General features: G+C 20.3%; 1 protein-coding gene and 1 long non-coding RNA gene across 4 annotated transcripts in view; one reads left to right on the top strand and one right to left on the bottom strand.

Annotated features, from left to right (window-relative positions):
• Nucleotides 1–8147, top strand: part of LOC102676123 (cadherin EGF LAG seven-pass G-type receptor 1-like) — a 154115-nt gene that overhangs the window by 10622 nt on the left and 135346 nt on the right. The window lies entirely within an intron of this gene.
• LOC102676024 overlaps nucleotides 1–8147 on the bottom strand; it is a 26756-nt gene that overhangs the window by 8904 nt on the left and 9705 nt on the right. The window lies entirely within an intron of this gene.

Here is an 8147-nt window from a genome sequence, read left to right as displayed (position 1 = left end):
TTTAAAATAAATTCAAAATTCATTTTTATTTGTGCTATTTTAATAATATTTTGAATCGAATATTGAAAACCCAATCCATAACAATGTTTTTAATAATAACTTTGAATAAAAAAAATTGGAATTATATATAATTATATATAATTATTTTCATTTGTTAAGAATATTTTAACAATTATCGATATTTGAATCGATATATCGAATTATCGATAACATATTAATATTTTATATAATATTATTCAGATAAAAGATTTTTGAATAATAAGATTTTTTTAAATCAATTATCCTATATTATTTTGACAAAAATAATATTTGTTTATATTTATATATATTTATTTATATATTTTACATTTTGGTACATAATAAATTTACAAAATTTTTATTTTTAATATTTAGTATTCTCTTTAAATTAATATTAATAATATTAAAACATTAATATTTTTCTATAATAGTATTGAAGTATTGAAAATGAGAAATAGTAATTTATTATCTCAATTACAAAATAAATAAAAAAAAAAGCAAAATTTGCAAGAATATTTGAATATATTATTAAAATTAATATTAATTAATATAAATAATATTATATATCGATCAGAAATTTATGAAATTTATTATATGTATATATAATAAAATTATATTATATAAAATTTAAGTTATCAAAGTAAAATAATAAATTACACATAATTGTATGATCATTGAATTTATATGCGAAAATTGAAATATCAAATAGATAAAAATCAATCTATTAATGAAAAATAATAAATTTGTTTAAAATAAAAATAAAACGTAGAATATATTATTATTAAGCAAAAAATAATTTTTAATATATTTTTAATAATTTTTAAAACATACTACCAATAATATCAAACCTAATATCAAACTTAATAATAAAAATTGAAATAAATAAGAAAAATTTAAATAAATCATTTTAACATAATTTTTTTAAATAACATAATTTGAATATTTTTTTAATATAAAAATTCATTTTGGAATTTTCTTTTAATATTTAAACAATAGTTCGTATTAAAATGAAAGTTTTTTTATTTTTTGATATCTATATATTATACTTCAATATATTGCAAAATATTAGACTATTGCAAAATATATATCTACATATAGATGTATATTTTTAAGTTATTTTTAATTTTTAAGTTAAATTATTTTGCATTATTATTTGCAATAATATCTACAATAATAATATCTCTATTATATGAATGTTCTATTAACCTAACATTCTATTATCCTGTACACTATTTCTATTCATAACAATGTAAACATTTCTTATCACAGATATGGAAATAGAATTTAATTTATAATTGATGTTGAATACATTCAGTACATATAATGCTAGATATTGAAATGTATCGAAGCATGTAGCGATATATTAGGTTAGGTTTGAATTGTTATTGAAATGAAATCGGCAATATTTAAGAAAATAAAAAAGCAATTAGAATAAAAAATAAAATTGACAAAAATATAGATAACATTTCAAAATTCAAAATCATTGTCATTAAAAAAAAAGGATAAAATTGAAAATTATTATATAAAGTATATATTTCTTTGTACATAAAAAATCTATGTAATTTGATAATTAACAATTAAAAAAAATATGGAATTCCTAATTTTTATAATAAAATTTACATTATTCATTTATAATGAAACATGTTGTAAATAAACATGTTATTTAAAATAAAAAATAATTCATTCAAAAATTTGTATTGCATTATTCAATATAATTCTTTTATCTTGTATTCCTATAAATTCAGATAACAGAGATATAATAGATTTTGAATTATTTATTTCTATTTTCATTTCTATTTTCATGTCTCCAGAATATTTTTGAAAACACTGTAGGTATAGAAATAATTGATTAAATTCAATTTTAAATTTATTCTCATATAAAAATTAAAAAATGTGATTTATTTTCCTAACTATTAATTTATCCATAGTCTTTAATAGTGAAACATTTTAACCTAACTAAAAAAAAATGTATATATGTATGTATACGTTCAAAGGATTATGCAATGGAAAAAATAATCCATGGAAACAAAGTCATTGATGTATTAAATATAAAAAACGAAATGTACACTCATGTGTGAAACAGTTGTTTTATTCCAATAAGTTTCAGTCCAACGAATTACACATGTGTGCATCGTAATTGTAGTAACACGATTGTTTTCGAACAATCGAAATAAATTTGCCAATTATTTCGCATCATTTTTTTATTCCATAACAAATGGTATGGAATTAATACACGTAACAATTAGAAAGATCAATAAAGTTGATTTTTATCGAGATATATTTTTTATATATATATATATATTTTTTTTATGAGTATCTATTCTAATTCGAGATTTATAAAATTTATTCTGCAATATTTTTTTAATATTCAAGTGAATTATTTGGATCATTAATTCTTTTTTACAAGTTTTAATTAATTATTGTTTTTTATTTATTAATTATTGTTAATCATTAATTATTTATTAATTATCGTTAATTATTGTTATGTCTCTATATTATACTTACAAGTATAATATAATAACGAATTTGTTCGTTTACATGACCATTTGCTATCAATTCTCAAAATTACTGGCTTGAGACAGATGTTATCTGATTCACATTAATTACTATGTATTGAATTACTAAGACACATATAATTTTCCTATATTTTTTATTATATTGCTACAAAATATAGAGCAATATAATAAGTCTTATTGAGTCTAATTATTGATTATTTTTATGATTAAAATAATAATAAACATGATTATATTTATATTAATTTTTATAATAGTTTCAATTACTAAAAAATAATTTGATTGTATTATATTTTGTATTTTCCTTTCATTCTTATTATATGATAATTCTTTCTGGACCAATTATTATATAGTATGACCAAATTATAATTCAAACAAATGGCTGTGCTTGATGAAAATTTAATTATTTTCGATTATCCCTTTCTTGATTATTAGATTGTGGTTAATATATCAAAATATATATGATATGTATATTTATTCACGAACGTGATGAAAAATAATGACAGATGATTTTATATGCAATAATAAGATGAAAAGTATAAAATTTTATTTGAGATTTCGTTTTTTGAATAAATCAAGTTTAAAAATGAATGTTTAAAAAATGAAATTGATTAATTGAATATGGATATAAATGAATTATTGATGAAAAATTATATCCATGTATGAAAACAAGCAAGTAATTATAATTTATTATATTTATCATGATGGATAATTTAGAAATGCATGTAATATAAAACTATTATATTTTTCATGTAAATATAATGTATATTCATTTTACATGTTTCATATAAAAATGCATAATATGTGTAAAATATATAAAAGTAAAAAGTAATTATTTTTATTATTACTTTATTACATGTTCTTTAAAAATTAAAAATTTGATAATGATATTTAATATTATATATAAGTATATAGTAAGATATATAAGTATAATCAGCTCAAATAATATATCAAATATTTTTTTTGATTTTGACGATAAAATTCAATTTACAATCTCTACAATAACATAATTTTTATTATTTTAAAAATCAATATTGAATAAAATAATTCAAATGTTCAAAATTTCGGATTCTGCTGTGATTCAAATAATCCAATTAAAAGATAAACAAGATTTTTCAATCACATATTTCTTATCAGATTAAATCTGATAAATTTTTTAAATTTGTAACGTAAATAGAAAAATTTGTTCACGTGCGGATTACATATCAATTTGAACGTAACGAGAATTCTGACAATGAATGATGAAAATGCGTAAACAGTAATTTCCTTGGCCAAGATAATTTCTAAAGTAATCTATCATGAATAATATAATCTACTAATGGTATCATCAAGCGTATTACGCAAATTTAGTCAAACTTCTTATCGTTGGCAAAGTGTCGAGGCAACTTTCAAACTAGAATCGCTTTTCGAATCGATAACTGTAAATGTTTGCACTTAATTAACATATAAGATATTTCTTAATAGAGACAATTTTTAATCTTTTTGATTTATATTGATGAATTCACAAATTAATTATTATATAAATTCTAATTGCATTATAAAAAAAAAAATATTGTAACTTTTTTTTAATCTGATAAAAAATGTATACAATGACTCACAAAATCGTTGATATTATATGTTACAAGAAAATTCATTTAATTATTAAGAAGAAATCAAGTTCTCTATAAATGATGATGAAAATTTACTTTAAAAATTAAACATTTTTTATAAAAAAAAATTTTCCTCCATCTCTATTACTATTATAAAGTTATATTTAAAAAACAAAAAAATAAAAAATATTTTTATTTTTTTATTTATTTATTTATTTATTTTTTTTTTGAGTATAATGTATTAAACTTCGAACAATTTTTTTTTAACGATATATATATATATTATTTTAAAAAATATTGTATGAAATCAAGGCTTAGAATTTAAATACTTTTTTTCTTTTTTGAAATATTACTTCATCATAATGCGAGATTAGATAGAACTTTTCATATAAAAAATGCTTAATTTTCAATATGGTATAAAAAAAATTCAAATACGAAAAAATGCTGAAAATTTAAGATCTGATTTCATTTCGTTAAAAAAAGTTTTTATCGATAAAAAAAATTGTTCCAATGATATTGCTCTACACATATTTTCATTACTTTTCATTAAAATCAGAATTTTTAAATTAAATGAATTTGTAAAACATTATTGAAGCTTATTTTTATGAGCCACTTACATTCTCTTATATAAAATAATTAAGCGGATGATATTGTAGATAAATCTATCTCGTTTTAAGTCTAAAAGAAACATTAATAAATAACGTTATTTGTTAATATTAATGTAGTGGATTTTATTTTTAATCACAATAGAATACTAATTAATTAAAAAAAAACAATACGACAAATTATTGCATAACTAATAACTAATAATTTTATCGCGTTTAATTCAAGTTTCTGATAGTTGCTGGCTAGATTGATATTAAAGCAACGTTAATTTACACCCAATACCATTCGATTCCTATTATTCACGCTTCCTCCTTTGAATAATCATGATTGGACGCGAGACAAGGCTGATAATCCGCCAAATTTCCAAACGAGCGGCTACATAATTCATACAGCCACATTATTCCGGCTGGCTATCTCGAATCCATTCGATTCTCCGTATAACTACAACATTCCACGCAAGAGAACGTCCATTCTCATTTATTTCTCTGTTTATCTGGTTCAACTGCCAAGACGGTTCCATCCTATTATTCAAATTGACCATCTAAGATCCTTGTTATCCTTGCCATCTTCACAGATGGCAGTGCTTTGCCGTCACGTAATTGGTGAAAATTATTGGCACGATATAGAAGGGAATAAGAATGTAAAATACAATCGATTATCGGTTATTGAAGATTAAACAAATAAAAAGATAAATCATATATTTGCAAATAAATTAAAAAACTCATTCATACATCAAATTTTTTACGATAATAACTTTATAGAAGTTAGAAATAAATGGGATATAATTAAAGATATGTGATAATGCTAATTGTCACATTTTTTATCCGTTTAATTGTCGTGGAATTAATATCAATTCTGAAGAATTTTTGAAGAAATATCTCTTTGAAAAAAGTTTATATGCAAAATAGAAATATTTTCTTCGTAAGAAAAAAATTTTTTTCTATTTAGTGTTGAAAAAGAAATCGTTAATAATTTTCAAAATATCTATCTTTTTAGATTCTGATTGTGAAATATTCTGGTTTCGATTAATAATATAAAAATTATTACAAACATTACAATATTTAATAATGTAATAATTAATTTATAAAATTAATAACGTACAATAAAAAAATAATATGAGAAATTCAAGAATTTGAAAGGGCAAAAATTATTTATGTGATTTTAAATTTTAATTCTATTGCTCTTCAAAAAGAACATTCAACGAACATTTGTAAATATTATTCAATGATAATATTGTGCCAATATTAAATTTTATGCATCCATATGAAACATTTTTCATTATGAAATATGCGAAGATTAAAGAATTAATGAATTTCGACTGAAAAATTGTTGATATTTGAATTGAATTTTTCTGACATATCTTTTTTTTTATATAATAATGATTTAATTTATTATATTACAATATTTTTATTATATGTATCCTGATATAATACTGAAAATTTTATTATTATGTAAAACTTTCGTTTTTTTAAATTTATCTTATTATTTCTATTATCTTCTCTATATAATTATTTTCTTTGCTTGTTATTAAAATGAATGCAATATATCGAATAAGATTATGTTCATAAAAATTGCATTAAAAAACAATTTATTACCATAATTATACTATACAATCATTTTTAATTTAATATAAATCTCGTAATTTTTAATTATTTTTATTTTCTTGGAAAATTTTTAGAGAATAAATTCTAAAGAGCAAACATAAAAGTTATTATATAAAGAATGTTTCATATTAACATCTTGTATGTAAATACAAGAATTATAGAAGATTATTAAGAAATATTTTTATTTTCATTTTACTTGCTATGTATTATAATTTAATTTAATAAATATTCTAATTTTTGGAAATTTAAATTTTATTATACAATTAATAATGATAAATAATTAATGATAAAAATTCACATAAATAGATAAATATTAAATATTAGTAGATAATCACATGGCGCTAGTGTCGCATCATCAATCATCATAATTATATAATAATATAATACACATATAACATAAAATTATATTATATTAATATTCATACATAAAAACCTTTACACAAATATAATCATTTTATCATTCAAAAAAATTTGATTATTTAATATTCCTCGACACTTATTATTTTGATTTATTTTAATTTAACGATAAAATTTCATCGTCTCATATACCTCCATCATCTCTTCCATCTTTCTGCATACGTCACGAAAGAATTCAACACGACTTTTACCGTCAAGTTTAAAGCGTATGCATATCAAGTTTTGATTTTTCTCGGATTACATTTCAATTAGAGCAACAGAGGGATGCATGAGATGTGTCGTATATGGGTCGTGTTAGCTGGTTTATTTTAAAATTCAAAGAAAAAGCGTTCCGGTGTGTTACTTGAAATATCCACGGGAACAAAAAGACCTCGAGTTAAGTGTACTTTATCACGCTGCATACGTCATAAAAATCTGGAACGCAGTCGCAGAGAGAAACGGAGTGAAAAGAAATGTCGGTTAGGTTCTTCATCCTCCGAATCACCAGCCTCGACTTTCTTCCCTCGCCACGAGCATTCCATTTTAAAATCCAGTTAGCATGGTCGAGCCTTAACTTTTGCTAATTGCTTTGCTATGGATCTATATAATTGTCTCGATACGGTGAAAATTTAAATTTTAAGAATTAGGCTATTTATATCATTGTATTCTTGGCTTTTTTTGTAATAGTGTCATATTGAAAACAATTGTATTGTAGTAATATCACATCGAAGATAATCAATTTGTTAAATATTATATTTTCATTGTTAATTTTTTTATTTCAATTACGAGTTTAAAACATTTATTTCTTTTAATTTTGAAAATAACATTTCTTGATTCGGTATGATTTTTCGTGTAAATCTTTTAAAAGAGAAACGTTTAAGAAACGTGCCCAGCAAACGAAAATTCAGAAATAAAATTCTTTTATTTGAGCAAAAATAATGGCGAATTTAGTGATGTAGAAAAAAAATGAGATTTAATTAATTTTCTTTTTCTTTAAAATATAAAAATATAATTTGAAATAAAATATGTAATATATATACACATGTAGGATGTTAATATATAAAATACATAAATGATGATATGAAATTATAAGAAATTTAAGTTTATAATAATTATATCAGATGAAAGGAGTAGAGATAGATAATAGTGTGGAAAAACTCTTCATTTTATTTCATTTTATTTCATTTTACCATTAATTTAGAAATAAATATATTTTATTTTATTTTTGCAATCCTATATCTATTTAAAATCAATTTTAAATTTGTTCGTGATTCGTTAATTATTGTATTTCATAAGATTATATTATAAAATATAATTTTATTTTAATAAGCAAACAGTGTATGAAGAAATCTAATATCTAGTATAGTGCATGCTTGATACTTATAATAAGATTGCTTTGAATATTTCACAATTATTTTATT

The sequence above is a fragment of the Apis dorsata genome, unplaced genomic scaffold (assembly GCF_000469605.1).
Source record: "Apis dorsata unplaced genomic scaffold, Apis dorsata 1.3 scaffold_1187, whole genome shotgun sequence".
Classification (NCBI taxonomy): domain Eukaryota; kingdom Metazoa; phylum Arthropoda; class Insecta; order Hymenoptera; family Apidae; genus Apis; species Apis dorsata.
Note: the sequence above shows the minus strand (reverse complement) of the source record. Positions and strands in the feature narration are given on the sequence as shown.